This window comes from Chlamydotis macqueenii, chromosome 8 (assembly GCF_036417535.1).
Source record: "Chlamydotis macqueenii isolate bChlMac1 chromosome 8, bChlMac1.mat, whole genome shotgun sequence".
Taxonomy (NCBI): Eukaryota; Metazoa; Chordata; class Aves; order Otidiformes; family Otididae; genus Chlamydotis; species Chlamydotis macqueenii.
In genome coordinates this window covers 11,257,875-11,275,112 of record NC_141563.1, presented here as the reverse complement: position 1 = coordinate 11,275,112, position 17,238 = coordinate 11,257,875, and the positions used below count along the sequence as shown (strand labels likewise).

At 38.2% G+C, this 17,238-nt stretch overlaps 1 protein-coding gene across 26 annotated transcripts in view; it reads right to left on the bottom strand.

The window, feature by feature from the left end:
• RABGAP1L (RAB GTPase activating protein 1 like) overlaps positions 1–17,238 on the bottom strand; it is a 261,321-nt gene that overhangs the window by 226,969 nt on the left and 17,114 nt on the right. Inside the window, exon 1 of one of the 26 annotated variants that reach the window (XM_086753448.1) lies at positions 16,801–16,885. The exons of 24 other annotated variants lie outside the window; for them this stretch is intronic. The gene's annotated coding sequence lies outside the window, so the exon portion shown is untranslated. Of the gene's footprint in view, positions 1–13,192; positions 13,213–16,800; positions 16,886–17,238 lie in introns of those variants that run through there. One more of the 26 variants, XM_086753449.1, reaches the window with a different exon arrangement.

Below are 17,238 nucleotides of genomic sequence, written 5' to 3'. Positions count from 1 at the left end.
AGATTCACATTATAAAAAAAAAAACACTAAACAACAGCTATAATATTCACAGAGAGATTACAAATTTGGATTAGCAGTTTAGCACTCTCTGTTGTCTTTCGTATCTCCAGACTAAGAATGAACTCACAAACATGAATACTTTTCAGACAGATGATGTAATCTAAGCTCCACCCAAGCCTAGGTAATGGATTCACTGCTGGAATAAGTTTTTATCCAGGTTTTTTTTTAAAGCATCTTTGCTTTAACAGATCTTTCTGGCAAAAGAAAGACAAAGTTTTACTAGACAAGATTTTAAGTATGTTATAAACAGGTCATTAAGTCTATGTATTTTTTAACAAATGTCATGTTGTAAAAATATTGCTTAAGAGCTTGTGTATTATTTGGAATAAACAGCAAGTTTAGCTCAAAATTAATATTAATTTCCAAGCAAATCCTCAATATAAAAGTGAACGTCCACTATTATCGAACTCTTTGAAAGCAATGAAAAGGACATAAAATTACGTTCCCCAAATACAAAATATTCCGAGTAATTATTAGCTCTGCAGTTATACCACCACTGGAGAAAGCAGGAGAGGATGATTGTCAGCCAAATCAGGAGTAAAGACCTAGTCTACCAGAAGCCTCCCTCCCTCCCATCCCATAAATACGACTACTGGATTTACTGAAGATTATAGAGATGAAGTCTCACCATGACTTCTAGCACCTCCTTCTAGAAAGGAGGGACCACAGGATATGCCTTTGAACAGTTTTTTATGTTTTAGTCTTTTTAAGTTTATTTTTTGTTCTGACTTATGGGAGAATAACACAGGAACTCCCAACATAAGACAGTTCTACTATATTAGTTATCAAAAGGTAAATGCAAGCTGCTAATGTTAGCACATCATCAGTTCTTCTTTCAGCAGCAAAGTAAGAACTGCCAGGCACACTGTGAACCAGGAAAAGTTTTTTGTAGCAATATTTTCATAATAAAACCAGGAGAAAAGTAACATTTGTAAAGCCAGAGAAAATTATGATAATGCAACTAGAGAAGCATACTGATGTACAAAATATTTGTTCTTGCCCTATGCGGACAAAGGTAGCTTAAGAGAATTCCTGCTTCCTAAATTTTAATCTAAAAGACAAAGGAAATGCTATAAACATTAGATGAATGCAAGGAGCTCCTCATTCAGTTCAGATACTTAAAAGCATACCATACACATTCTTGCAATTACATTTCAATTGCAAGGCCTTTAAGAGTACTCCAAGTTTGTCTTTAAAATCAGCTTAACCCACCACATCCAGCGCAGACACACACCTTTTTCCACACACAACTATGTTAGCTGAATGAATTACCACCCCAGAACCCCTAATTCCAGCCTTTTATTATAGCCTACTCCAACCTGCCATCAGTGTTACTCACATCAATGCCCTCTACCCACCTTCAGTCAAAGCAAAGCCACAGCAGGTTCAGTTTTGCACGAAGCCCAGCGGCTTATGCCACTAGCGCAGTTTAGTTCCAAATGCACACACAGCCAAGGTGGGAATACACCTTCTGTACTGCCAACACTGCTCCAACGATTAAAACCTCAGACCAGATGATAACTTCTCAAACCACCAGAGCCAAAAGTCAGAACTGTTCCTCCAACACCACCTTCAGAAAGATGACAACAAACTGTGCTTTCAAAGTTCTCCTCACAGTAAGAAATACTGGGAAGTATGTGCTACTACCGCAAGGAAGTAGTTTCTACAGAAGAAGTATCTTGAACAGTCATGCTCTTCCCTATAGAGAAGATAATTTTTTCTTCCATGCTTTGATGAACACTACCACACAGAAGGAAAAAAAAAAAAAAATCAGAAACCCAGTAACATATATAAAGGAGGAAATTTTCCTAAACACAGCTAAATAAAGCAAATTACGACAAAATTATTAAAATCTTTAAAAGTAAAAATGTCAGAAGGGGCTTTCTGACAAAGATATTTTTGAGATCAAAGGATTTTGGACATATAAAGTAATTAATCAGATTTACCTAGTTTTAAGAGTGAGGAGGTGGATCTTGTCCTCAAGTATACCTTAAGTTGTAGTGATACTACTATCATAGAATCACAGAATGGTTTGGGTTGGAAGGGACCTTCAAAGGTCATCTAGTCCAACCCCCCTGCAAGGAGCAGGGACATCTCCAACCAGATCAGGTTGCTCAGAGCCTCATCCAGCCTGGCCTTGAACGTTTCCAGGGATGGGGCATCCACCACCTCTCTGGGCAACCTGGGCCAGTGTTCTACAACCTTCACTGTAAAAAATTTTTTCCTAATATCCAATCTAAATCTACCTCCCTCTATTTTGAAACCATTACCCTAGTCCTGTCGCAACAGGCCCTACTGAACAGTCTCTATGACTGAAGACAAGCTGTTGCTTTTTTTCTTTTTTCTTTTTTTTTTTTATTGTGTAGTTTTGGTCAAGTCAGTTCATCTCTCTGCTGCACTTCAGTTCCCAGTGTTTTGCTTATACAAAGTCCTGGATAAAATCTAAGCCATACTACTTGGGATATAGGTGTTTTGGGGCCAGAAACTAGAACTGGCTACACATACGTACAGTACTAAGTTTTAGGAGGCCCAAACCTAGCAGCTTCCCCACTTAATTCCAGGAAGGCATTCCAGGTTCACTGCAGGTCCCTTTATAACATAGCCTAAGTAGCTGAAGAGCAAAAGAAGCTGAAGAACAGCAATTCTGGAAAACCTGAGTGGATTCAGCACTGCATCTGAGAAAGGGACACAGGACAGAAATGCTCCTAACTCCTTTTCTCTCTAACTTCTCCATGTATTTCATATTGTATCCAAACTTGCAAAAACACATACAGAAAGACAAATTCCAAGTTAGTGATGTATGTCCACGGGATTGCTGGGCAGAGTAGCTCAAGACGGGGCACTGCTGGCAACACACAGTCACTATCACAAGAGAAAAATAATCAAAGATAGGGCAACTGACTTTCCAGAAGGGAGCTGTTTTGCAGACCTGATTAGATTCAAAGACTTCCTCATCAAACTAGTCCCCTAAAGCAAATCCCAATTTTCACACAAAACAGTTTTCTGAAGCAGTTACCAGACATTAATGGGTCTACTTCCAGTTTGTGTTCAACAAATATTTCAAAGTTACTGCTCAAGTTCACTGTTGGATGTGGGGGAGGGGGAGAAGAAAAAGTTTTCGCTTAATTTTGTTTCACCATTACAACCAACAAAAACAACAAGAAAAAATTTGACAAAAATGTACAGCTACGTAATAAAAGGAAAATACAACAGCAAAGCAATATAAATGTTGATCTATCTACTTTCAGAAAGTAACAAGAAACATGTTTTGAAAGGAAGCTTCCTGTCTTGCTGAAAGATGACAGTCAATGGCAGGCTAATTCTTACTTTCTTTTATCAGACAAACAAATCAAGTCCTGTATTAAAGACTGACTTTCAAAGTCATATAGTTTGCCTGATGATCTCAGCCCCCACTGGTAAATAAGTTCTACTTCCTTCAGAACTATGGTTCCTCAAGGGAATCTCTGAGAACGTTCTGAAGAGGAAGATCCAATATAGCTATGCAGAGATTCATCTTCTGCTAACAGATGTCTGAAGTGCAGGTGTACATTGAAAAGTGTAGTTGATTCCCTTTTTTTGAACCACACAATACAATGCATGACAGCAAAAAGAGCATTAAGCTAACTGAACATGAAATCACAGATGCTATGTGACTCAGATTTCTAGGTTACCAAAGTGATGTGGTTACATTCTGACTTGCCACTTAGGGAACTGGAAACTGGACAGACACTGGTAAGTTACACACACACATAACTGAATGTCTTGACCACAACATCTTACTTTCAAGAAATGTGTCAAGCCTATGTGTTATCATAGCTCTCACCCCATAGGCTTGCTAACATAAATGAAAGGCATGCAGAACTCTCAATCCTATATGCTTGCTCATTAATTAATTAATGAGAGGCATATCTTCCCCAGAAAGCTAACACACGCTTCCAACAGAAAAAGCCTTAGCTTTTCAATGAAAGACTAAACAATCTTATAAAATTCCTTATTATATTGTATGTTGAAGAGTACAGCTAACCATCTTTCCTCAAACTCTTTTCTCTATTGATTAAGTGGACATATAAGCAGAAGATGATGCTAGGTGTCAATTTGTTTAAATCTCACCAACCACAGCATTATAATTTTATCCTTAACTTCTCTTTCTGTAATCTTTATACAAAAAGCCACGTCTCCACGTTCATACTAACTACTGGTTTATTATCCAGAAATTGTTTCCTAGTGTCTTATATCTGGCAGTGAACAACTACGTAAAGCATATACAGGGGGAAAAAAAAAAAAACAGAAAACAAGCAAGCATTTCCTTGGCATGCTGATACTGTTTTCCAAGATTAAAATCAACCTAATATAGAGAGATGACTGCTATATCGCTGTATTTCAAAATACATACACCTATATTCATATAAAATTATTCTAATTTCCAGGAAAGCAATGTTAAGTACAAAAGTCTTTCCAAAGGCGGGGGGGACGGGACAGGGGACACACACACACCCACAACAAAACCCCTCAAAATAAAACAATACTCCCACAAGTAGAAAGTAACCACATAGTTTATTTTGGCAAAACTGTCTCCTCTGTGAATGCAAATGTCTACTACTTAGACAATAGTAAATAGTCTGTTCATGGACAGCAAACTTTTTAATTGTTGTACCGGGTGCCTAGATACAGCAGCTTTGCAAACTGTTTTTACAGGTCAATCTTACAGCCAAAGAATAACAACTTAAGGAAAACGTAATCAAAAGAGAACTATATAAAACAAGAAAATGTCTGCTCTCCTTCAAACACATACTACCTCCACAACTTTTCAAATAAATTCTAACTAGCACTTCTTAAACACACTGCACTATGAATACTGAGACATTATTATAAAGGAGAGAAATAGCTTTTCTGACTTGAATCTCTGGATTATGCATAAACTACTAAACCACTTAAACATCGCAAAGATTAAGTTTGGAGTCACTTGGGGAAGAACACTGGTTTTATTTATCTTAACTTGAAGATCATCAGGGTGAAGAACCCTTCCAGAGGAATGGTAGGCATGCGGTTGGTACTTAGCGCAGTATGACTCGAGCAAGGAAGCACCCGACATTTACAGCCAAACAGAGAACCACCATCTCTCCTCTTCAGCAGAGATCATCAATCACTGCAAGTCAAAGGTATGAAGGAAGATGAGAAGCAAACTTAAATACAAAACAAAACCACTGATCTGAAACCCTAAAATTTACGTATGAGGAGGAAGAAGCATCATGAACACTAGATGAAATATGAGTCCAGATAAGTGAAAGTATCAGGTAAGCTGCTGGCTACAAAGGTAATCTCCCATCAAGGTACTCCCTCTTTGTTTTCATTTGTGCAGTCTGAGCAAATAAGAGTCATGGAGGAGAAGCTACATCTTGGACAAAATAAAGTTAAAAATAAGGTGGGGGGAATTCTTTTTCAAATGAAACAAACAATAATTCAGGCCTAAGATTTGTCCACATACAGAAGTTAGTGGCATAAGAGACAGCTGCTGAAGAACAGGTAACACTAGCGTACATGCCTCTTACTAACACATATTAATTTATGCCCTTTACAAGTACAATCAATGCTAGCTAATCCAATTAGCATTTAACCAATTTAAGGAAATACATTTGATTTTCTGCCAATTACAAGAAAAAAAAAATAAAATAAAAATCTTTCTCCTCCCTATCCCCTTCCAAAAAGTACAACTTGGAAATAAGTGTAAATAAGATGGCTTCTGCTACCCTAGAGGTGTTACCAGTCTTCACGTGCACCTTATTAAAAAAATAAAATCACACTTATATGTCAAGTTCTGGCAGTTTTACTCAGTAGCCTACCGGAATTTTAAACAACTTAGCTTAAGCACAGTAGCTCATTCTGCCTCAAGGATAAAGTGAACAATGCAAATAAAGCAACTCTAGCACACCTTCACGCTGTTTCCCTGTCAGCTGAGCACTAATGCTTTGGCTTCTTGAGCCAGGAATTAATTTTTAACTTTGGAAAATATAAAGTAGCAACAAAGAGTATCCAGGGGTTTTTTTTTGTTTGTTTGTTTGTGTTTTTTTTTTAATTGTTACATGATGCTTGCAGGCAGCATTCAAATTGAAACCAAGCAGCAGCCAATTTACTGAACTGCATGGTCACTCACTCAAAAATATAATGACCTATATTCCAGAGGAGAGCAATAGCATTAGGCAATCATTTGAAATAGATTATTTCATGGCTTATTCCTTAACAGTAAAAATAACAGTGTTGGTCTACGTTAGCCAATGGAACAACCTCTCTCCATTAGATATATTGAATATTTTAACCATGTATTTTCTCCACAAGCTGTTTTTTCCAATAAGAATTACGTGATGTAAAACAAAAGAGACCATATGGAACAGCAGTATGATACAACGCAGTAGTGATGCTGGGTGCCAATCTTTCTCCTGGCCAAATAAGTGCCTTATAAAATGCCACTACTGACATCAGGCTCCAACTACCCTCAGAGTTAGTAAAATCCTTCTTCCTCAAAGCCAGAATCATAAGTTACGACAATTGTAATCTTGAGATTCGCAACATGCATTTTGGGAACATTAGGTTTTGCAGATTTAACTTGAAATCACAATGTTTTGCTCTTAACCACAGAAACAAAACCAAGCTTCTTTTTAAAAATAAACACTTCCACATACATTATGCACTTAAAATCCTTTAGGATCCAAGCCAAGATCTTAAATCGTCACTTGCTAATTTAAATATTTAGATATAACATGAAAAGGTGGAGGCAGAAATCAGTTATTTTAAAGACCAAGATTAACTGAAAGTGAAACCTCCCAAAAGTTAAGGTAGCTGCTCGAAATTGCGAAATATAGAAAGGTGTACATGGCAACTGAATGACTCTCATTTTTTATATTTGGTATAAGCCTCAGGCTAATCTAGATCAGTTTATAAAAATTACAGAATAAGCTCTTGCTGAGGAAAAAGTATCTAAAATAATACAATATGGTTGCTTGCATCATCCTGAAGTATAACTGCAAAAATATTACAAAAAGCTATGACAGAACTCTCATTCATTTTCTTGATGATATCAACTTGTCTAACACCACCCAGCAACCATGAACAAAAGCAGTATTTGTCTGTTGAGACAGGCTATCCAGAGCAGCTTGAATTTTAAGTATTATATCATATTTCTAATGTGAGAATTTAACCTGCTTACATAAAAGAATAAATTCTGAGAAGCCAGAAAGCTGTATCTGCATTTGCTATGCCTTTTTTCTTTCTTTTTTTTTTAATCACAGTCTCTCTCTCAAAGTTTAAGGTAACTTGCCAAATATAAACATGCTTTACTGTCAGTTTCAACACAATTTACGCATGGTTGCCACTAAATGCAGATATGAAAGCTTACTATCTATGTTTAGATACTAGATGCTTTCACAAAACATTTTTACTTCTGGAAACAAACAGAGGAAGTTACAGGCAACTAATCTAAAATATAAAATTCACAGAAATGTGAAGAAGTATGAAAGGTCATGTTCTACTAAGTAGTTATACAAACATAACCTTTCCACAAGAACATTTTCAGCATACTACCTTGGTCTCCAAGGGAGAGTGTTAAGTTATGAAGTCTCTAAACAGTACAAGCTAGCAAAATTGCCACTAACAAAGGTGAGATACCCCAAACAACCTCAGAGCAAAAGCGTTAGAATGAGTAAAGCTGACAACTCCAGGGAAAAACCCAGGGAAGTAAACCATTTACAATACAAGAAATCCAAAACCAAAATACAAAGTGCGACCTAGATGAACACCAGCATTTCACCAGGTATCCAAGTCAAGTCTGAGTTTTCAATAAGTCCAACAAAGCATCCAAGCCCTATCTGTGCAAAATCAAACAGTCTGCTGTTCAGAAGCCCCAGCAAGACAGATGATAATAACTGCATATCTTCACAGTGTAAGAATGTAGGGTTATTACGGCACTCTGCAGGAATTTTCTGGGAAATGTGCAGAATAACACAACTACTTTTTCCATACTCTACAATAAGACCCCAAGAGTTCGCTTACTACCAGAAAAAAAAAAAAAAAAAAGGCAGAATCACAGAGGTCAGGGAGAGAAACTCAGAGGGTCTGCTGGAAGAAGGATCACTTGGTTTGTCTTACTATAGCCTTTCATTTCTCTTGCTGCTATCAAAAGCTAGATGCTGTCTGACCTCTTTATAGTTAGTCTCACTTTCTGATGTCTCAATATGATGAAAGAAAAGAAGAATCGGAAAAGGGAAGTGATAAGGGCCAAAGACAAAGCACTCACAGCAACTATGGGGATCTTCCAACTTCATGTTACTCTTTTGAGACTTGACAAAGTATTTTCTTAGGATTTTGATCAACTCTTTCCACTCTCCCCTCACCGTTTTTTGTACATACCTATAGAAAGAAACAGTAACAACTAATATTCAAAACAATGTAAAAATCAGTTACTGACTTTTCTACTGTGCTCTTAGTCATTTTCATTCCTTAGTCAAAATCGTTGAACAGTTCTCTCCAAGAAAAATTCTAGCTAGCAGTTCTCAATTTCTTGGAAGTTTTTACCACCAACACTAATTATTAACAATTAGAATCAAGTATAACAAGAATAAAAAAATACCTTTTTATGATAGAAGTGTACATCCATAAGCAAACACAAACTGTCCACATGAACAGAAAGAACTAATACCTTCAAGGGCAAGTCCTCACTGCACTGCCTGACCTGAGCGGCAATTTAACTTTTACTCCCAAACCAACTGCTGGCACATACAAACAGTTCTCCAACTCCACTGCTGTTTTGCACTCCAACACTCGCAAACATTTAAATTCAAGCTGAAAATATTTATGCTTAAAACCTACAGCTATTTCGGTGGTATCTTGAAGATGCAGGAGGTGAAGAACCGCCTAAAAAAGCTGCAACTCTTCCCACCTTCTCTGGTAAGATTGCACAAGCATCCAGGCAGCATCCACTGAAAGAGACTGGACACCTCAAGTGAATGACAACTAACCCCAGAGAAAGAAAGGATTAGAGAATTTCTTAAGGCAGTTCAACACTTGACTACACAAGCACCTACGTTAGCACAACAATGCACAGAACACACAAAAAAAACAGCTAGGACTGGGGACAGCTACTGCTTACACAACACTGCCATCAAGAAGTTACTTGTGAGAGTCCACTTCAAAATAACGGAAGTATACACCAGCGGAACAAAATAATACAAAGGGTTCACAGAATGGAGAAGAAAAAAAAAAAAAAATCATTTTTCTGCCTTTCAGATGGCTCAGTCTAAATCATATAATCTCGTATTTGTTTCTCAGTAACATCTTTAAAAAAAAAATCAAGCTTCTATGAAAAAAGTAGTAGTTTGTAGTATTCAAACTCATAATGAAGTTAAATACACCAGTATTATTTAAGTACTCCTCCAAATTATTTTTGCAAGCTTATTTTAAAAGCTAAGCTAGTTACTGAATTTCTCCATCTAGTTCTAAATTAAAACTCTGGATCTTGTATTTTGTATCTAAATACACACACACAAAGACAATGCATCAGATTAGGATTATTTGCATTTTATTTTCACACTGATTTGCCTGCAACGGCCTGAGAACTGAAAAGGCATAGCAAAGCCTTCATGCTAAATTAAAATTTTGGGAGGAAAATAAAGAGTTGGACAGCAAAGAGAAAAAATTAACACACATACCTTTTTTTTTTAATTGTAACACATCTATTAGAAACACACATACATGTATACAATTCGTGTATACAATACACAAATATGTGTATTGGAACAAACCTGTGGATCTCAGCAAAATAATTTTTTCTAATTTCAGAAAACACATAATAATAGTTTGCATAACAACAGAAGCACAAGTTAGAACCATCTTACTTATTATGCTGAAAAACTAGATTACAAAACTATAGATCTCTGAAGTGCAGTAATCAAGCCAGATATATCTAAATTTAATTACTTTGAACTGTTTTCCACTGGGGAAATTACAGAAAGTGCATGTTGCTGTAAATTTTATAATCAAAACAATCAACAATACCTGGAGACATGCCACTGTTACACCACTGTAAGGCCATAACACTACATGAGTAACTGCAGTGAATAGAAAAAGCAGTGTATTTCAATGTAACTACTTTTAAAATAAAACATTGCTGGGGAGGGGGTGGTGGTGCATTTCTAGTTAAAATAGAAACCTTACAATAAAAGGATCTATTCCCCTAATAGTAGTGAAGATTATAAAAATTAATAGTTAGTTTACATTAAAAGCCAATCCTTAGAACAAGACTCTTGGACAAAGCCTTAACTCTCTCTGTATTTCTTTTCCAAAAAGAAATACAAGGTTAGTCTATCAAATGCATGGACTACTGCAACAGATCAGCATCTGGAATATGCTTCCAGCCCCTCAAAATATCTGGGGGTGTGTCTTAAGGTATATACAAAAGACATCACCTAATCGGAAAGGTCAGTTGTATTTGAACTGAAAGTAGTTACTTAACTTCGTTCAGCACCCTGAAAGTACAGAAGAGTCCCTGATCACTGACAAGAGGGATAACTTCAGGACTATTCTGTAAGTACTGAGCAACTGTCCTCTGGAAACTTCTACCTTTACATCTTGCAGTACAAAACTTGCCATATAGAAGTTTTGGTAAGGAAATAACAGGGGAAGGAAAAAAAAAAAAAAAAAAAAAAAAAGAGACATTCTGAAATTCTGAAATCCTCTTCTAACTGACAGTTTACTGGTTGTTCAAAATACCTTTCACTTTTCTTTTTTCTGCCCTTCGATCGTGCCTCTCCTATTTAGAAATCATATGGGAGACACATATGATTCGAGGGATTAAGCAATTAAGCCAGGGAGTTGTCCACCATCATCAGTCACGAGCTTTACTATTTAAGAGTTGCCAGCAGCCTAATGTGAAATTAAGGATAATATTCGAAAGGCGAATGTGCAGACTGCAATTTCACCATTAACTACAGGGGTTATTAAGCACTGTTTTGCACAAAAACGTAACTCCACTCAAATACCTTTCTACTATATCAGAAATTATCTCAGAAGCCCCAACCATGCTAAAAAACATATTTCTAGGTGAAACGGATACCAAAGAACTATTCAGACAGAAAAGCCAGAGCAGTAACTGACATACTCGAGCCTATAAACAAGGCTTTATCTTGGTACTGCTAAGTCAACAAAAGCACATCACCACAAATCACCACATTTAAACCAGTTAAGAAACTGCAGGCAACATCAAGCACATGCAGACTTTAAACCAGCTAAGAACTTTGTCTCAAACTGTTTGTGCAGACTATAACTCAAACAACTCTCTCCCTTTTTTTTCCTTGAACAACTGAGAAACAGAAAACTCAAAGAAAACAAGAGGTCAAATGAATGCATGAAACAAATGATCCACCACTATACATTTTAAATTGTTCAATTTCCAAAATTTTTATTTATTCCAAGGATATCTAAAACGTATTTATGCATTGACCAAAAAACATAAAATGAGTTACAACTGAAAGCATTTATGTACAGACAGCATTAAGTGAATATTTAATTCAGCCATCTTGCTGCTAAATATCAACACCTCCTTTTTATCTACAATGTTCAAAAGAAGGAAGGGCATACACTGAAGCTGTAAATTGGGAGGAAAAGAGGTGTGGTTCATTTTTCTCATTGTTTTGTCTCCCTGGCACCACGGTACAAGTTGCACTCTACATTTCAGACAGGACTTACTCCCTTATCACAAGAGCCTGGCAACACTAACTGCTTGCGTGGGAGGAACTGACATCTTTCATTCAAATATTTCATGCTGAGGTTAGAAGCATTTATTAACCAAGACTTCAAAAAATTTTTCAAAGTTTTACACATTTCTAGATATGAAAGGGTAAAATGAAACAGTTTTGATCTCTGCTTCAGGAGCACACAGAAGGTAGAAGCAGGGAGAAGCTACCCAAGAAGAGCACAGAGACACAGCCTGTGCACACAAGGATGGCATTAGGAAAAATCAACAACCAGCTGGAGCTAAAACTGACAAGGGATGAAGGGCAACAAAGACAGGCTTTTGTATCAGCAGCAAAAGGAAGGCTAAGGAAGAAGTGCTCCCTCTGCTCAGTGGGACAGGGATCTAGTAATAAAATACACAGAAAACGCTGACAAACTCCATGTCTTTTTTGCCCCAGTTTTCACTGGTAAGGTCTGCCCTTCCAGCCTCCCAGACCCCTGACCGCAGTAGAAGAGTCTGCTGCAGTAAAGAATTACCTCCAAAAGAGGAAGACTGAGTTTAGAAGCACTTCAGGAAACTGGAAAAACACAAGTCCATGGGACCGGATAGGATGCATCTGGGAGTCCTGAGGGAGCCAATGCCTCTGAGAGGCCACGCTCTACTAGTTTTTGAAAGGGCATGAGATCGAGGGAGGTTCCTTATGAACATCACACCCAACTTCAAGAAGAAGGATGGAGGTAACTACAGATCAGCCAGCCTAACCTAAATCCATGAGAGGATTGAAAAGTAAATCCTTCTGGAAGCCATTCCTATGCCCAAGAGGGATAAGAAGGCGATCGGGAATGGCTAGCACAGATTTACAATAGGAAAACGATGCCTGATGAACACAATAGCTTACTGCAAGGAGATGATGGGCTTGGTAGATTATGGAAGAGCATTGAATACAGAAGGTCATCAACAACAGTCTCCCACAGTATCCTTACAGCCAAACTGGTGCGACAGGCACTGGGTAAGCGAGCAGTAAGGTGTTTGGGAAGCTGACTGGACTGCTGGGCTGAAATTACAGCAATCAGCAGTACTAAGTCCGGTAACAAGTGGTTACAGTCACGTCCCCTGGGGATTCACCACTGAAACCAGAACCACCTGATGTCCCTATTAATAACCTGCATGATGTAGGGGTATCCTCAGCGAGTTTGCCAATGACACCAAATTGGGCAAGGCAGTCAATGCTCTGGAGGGCAGGGGCTCCTACTCAGAGGGACCTGGACAAGATGGAGAAATGCACTGCCAGGAACCTCATGAAGTTCAACAAAGGCATGTACAAAGTCCTGTATCTGCGACAGAATAACCCCACGTGACAAGACAGGCTGGACACTAACCAGATAAAAAGCGACTTTTGCAGAAGAGTACCTGGAGATCCCAGCAGGGAAAAAGCTGAAGACGAGCCAGCAGCGTACCATTGCAGGAAAGGCCAAGCACACCCTGGGCTGTATTAGCAGAACCCTAGCCAGCAGGTCCAGGGAAGTGATCCGTCCCTCTACTCAGCACCTGTGAGACTGTGTTTGGAGTATTGTGTCCAGCTTTGGGCTCCCTGATCCAAGGCAGACGCTGACACACTGGAGCAAATCCACTGGAGGCCACCAGGCTGGCCAGATGGCAGGAGCACGTGATGTACAGTGCTGACAGAACTGAGTTTGCGCAGCCTGGAAAAATAAAAAGCTCAGAGGAATCCTTATTGCTGTCAACTATCTAATGGAAAGGTGCAGAAAATACAGAATGGGACTGTCCTGGACAGTGCACAGTGACAGGGTAAGAGGCAACAGATATAAGTTGGAAAGTAAATTCCAATTTAACTCAAAGGTGGGCGGGGAGGAGGAAGTCACTATGAGGGTAGTCAATCAGGGAAACAGGTTACCCAGAAAGGTGTTAAGGGCTGGAACAACCTTATCTAAATTGCTCTAGCTTTAATTTAAGCAGGGAGCTGGATTGCATAACCTCCAGAAGCCACTTCCAATGTAAATTATTCTATTTTATGAATTTCCTATTTCATCTGCCTATTATTCTATTTAATGAACTTCATCCAGCAATTTTTGCATCAAGTTTACTACTCCTTATCATATATTTTAAAATTTCAGTAGTCCAGTACATATAGTAAGTATGCACCCAATGTGGAACACAAAAATGTAAACATCTCTTATCTACTTGCCCTTAGAACTTCTTCCCTTTGTACCACTGTGCTTCCTCCATAACTAAGGAACATAAGTTTTCAGCATCAGAACAATTTAGCACTTTCAAGCTTACTTGATCTAAAAAAATCCCACACCTTCTCCAATATCCTGATTCGTGTTTCAGGGATGATGAGAGTAGAAAAGAAGAGGGCTATGACCCATCTCACTTGGTGGTAAAAACTAATTTTTCCTCTGTCTACTTAAAAACATTAGAAAGACCTTGATCCCTGCTTTCTTTCCAAAGAATAAGAAACATTCCACTAAAGAAACCATATAGAGACGTTTTCTACAAGGGTCTTACTCATTTTTCAGAGTAATCTATTTAACTAAGCAGGTTTTGGAAACCAGTTTACTTATTTATCTACTGTTTGCAGCCACACTCAGCAAAATAACTACTTTTTCAGCTTCACAAAGTGCCCTCTTGGAACATTTCCGGTATCAAAATTAAATAAACACCTTAAAAGCCACTGAGGTATTTTCTAATAATCTACACATTGGTTTTGCTTCATTTTAAAGTTAAGACTACAGAAAAAGGCGAAATGAATCAATTTCGAACTCTTTTCAAATATGTCAGGCTTTGCTTATGAACAAGGACTCTGTCAAAGAAGAAAGAATCCCTTCAGCAATCCAGGTTACAATAACGGCTCCTTTAACAGCTCCTTTAACCAATATAACAGAGTAAGATCGAGGATGGAACAAACTGCCAAAGGTATGAATTTCAAAAAACACATCTCATGAAAACATACTTAAAAACATTTTAATCGCCATTAAAAGGACACCTCTGTGAAGCTCACTGTTAATACCTGAAATGTGCATTTTAATTTTCACTTAGAAGGTCAAGATTAAAATTCATGGGGAGAAACTGAGAGCTGTTACAGGAAACATTAGTATAGTATAGCCAGTGGTCAAAAGAGAAAACAAACATTCAGCGTTGCACTTCCAACACGTTTTTGCATCCATTTGTTTAAGAGTGCTGCTGCTTTTGATACTAAGATCAAAAGTGCCAATATAACCTATCAGTCCATTGGATGCATGAAATGGGTATCATCCAACAACAAATCAATCTAGACTGGAAATCAGGTGGTGTGTAATTACTAAGGTCAATCAAGTTTGAAACAGCCTTCCAATTATAGCAGAGGTAATAACAATACACAACCAATTATTTTTAAATTAGAGCTGAATCAATTTACAAAAGCCCCCTATCTAAAAATGCCCAGATTGTTCCTTGAAACTAATGAATCAACAAGAAGTTTATAGAGAAGAAAGAAGATGCAAAGGAAAGACCAGGAGAAAACCACAGCTACTTCTGTGGACACATGCAAGGAAAATAGAGACATAGAGGTGGCTCTTAAAAAGCAGTAGTCCATTTAACATTGCTGAAAGGAAATTAAGAAGTCAAATGACACCATGGCTTCATAATCACTGTGAGGCAGTACCAATAGAAAAGTAAGTGCTCCTGCCACCCTTGCTATCATTTGCTACCTTCACAAGTAGCACAAGCCAATCAAAAACACAGGGTAGCTTCTTTCAGCAGTAGTGCCTTCTTATATTAACTTACCAACCATAAAACCATGACCCAGATAAGTGCATCACCCATCACAACTTACGTGACCACATCAGGACTGCAGTTATGCCCTTCTCCCTCCCTACCAACACACCACTTCCTCCTCTGGATCGAGACAATGTCGGTATGAACAGACAAATGAGAGGGTTCAGGAAGTTGTTCTAACCAAAAAGTAACTCAGGGAGGGGGGAAAAACAAACAAACAAACAAACAGTACTACTTTTTGACCTGATTAGTTCTCTTCTTAACTCAATTCCTGGCTGTGAAAGTCCCATTGATGACAGAAGGGAGTACACACCAAGAACTTGGTTTCCATAGAAAGCCACATTATGCCCAGCATCTTTTTGCATTCCCCTTAATAACATTACCAAATCTTAATCTATGAATCACTTTTTAAAGGACTGAATGCTATTTTTACCCAAGCAATACATTTCACTGTTACAATCTTAAAGAAAACACCGCAGAGTACTTCCAATAATGCTCCAATTCAGCTTCAATTTTTACAACACTGGAGTCAATTTGTGCTTGTAATTATATCTGCAGTATCTTCAAGTTCAAACTGACCTCTTAATTAGTATCATTAAGACCATAGAACACAAATAAACAAATACTGTTGGCTACAATTCTACTTAAAACCTAGACACAGGCATAACTTTCAGAACTAATCTTATACCCCCAGTAAATATTCATAAGATCTGGAGCATGAGTCAGTCTGATGGGCACTCGGGATTTTGGCCTAGATCACAGGGATTCAGTCAAATAAAGCCACAGTACCTTTCCTGAACTTAAAGAAATAAGGAAATATTGCCTGCAACATCATCAAAATCTCTTTGGATCTTTGGAGACAGAAAGGACAGCCGCCCTTCTTGGAAGTTACAGTTGAAAAGTCATGGATATGGTTGTGAGACTACAGCTTGACAGTGAAAAAGAAAAGCACTGCTTCCCCAAGCAAGCTATTTCTTACTCATTGCTGGATTTGTTTCTGTTTTAAAGAAGAGGTAGCACTTCAGTCTTTTTTTTCCCCCCTCTTACACAAAAGAATGGATGCATACATGCACACAGCTATGAAACGTGGCAAGTTATGATTTATTTACAACACTATCAAAACCAAGCAATCCTAACAACACAGCTTTGAAAGGGTGACAGCAAGAGCAAAGTACAGGCCACACTTCAGAAACTTAGAAATGAGTGGAACTGCCAAGTCCCCTTCATTCAGAGTGCCATACCCACTTCAGATGGTTTCTGCAGGTTCTGAAGTGCTCCATCTAAAGATAAGGATTTTTGTACCGGACCACAGCTAGGAAGAGGGGGCTTGGGGGGCACCAAAAAAAAAAAAAAAAAAAAGAAAAAAAAAAAGAAAAAAAAAGAGAGACAGAAGATAAAATTAAAAAAAAACCCCTGACCCACAAAAAAAAATAAAAACAAAACCGAAATGTGGATGAATCCAAGCCGCGTAGACGCACAGATTTAGGACAGTAGTTCGCTAGTTTTGGCTCTTGGGAAGTGACTTCACTTTTCCTAAGGAGGAGGAGGGAGGGAGGGAGATGAACACTTCCACAGCCCTCTCCCTTCCCTCAGCACGAAAACAACTTCAGTTTTTAAATCCCCCACTCTCCTCCAGCTCGGCTCCTCCGGGGCGGCATGGCCCCAGCGCCCAGCCGCGC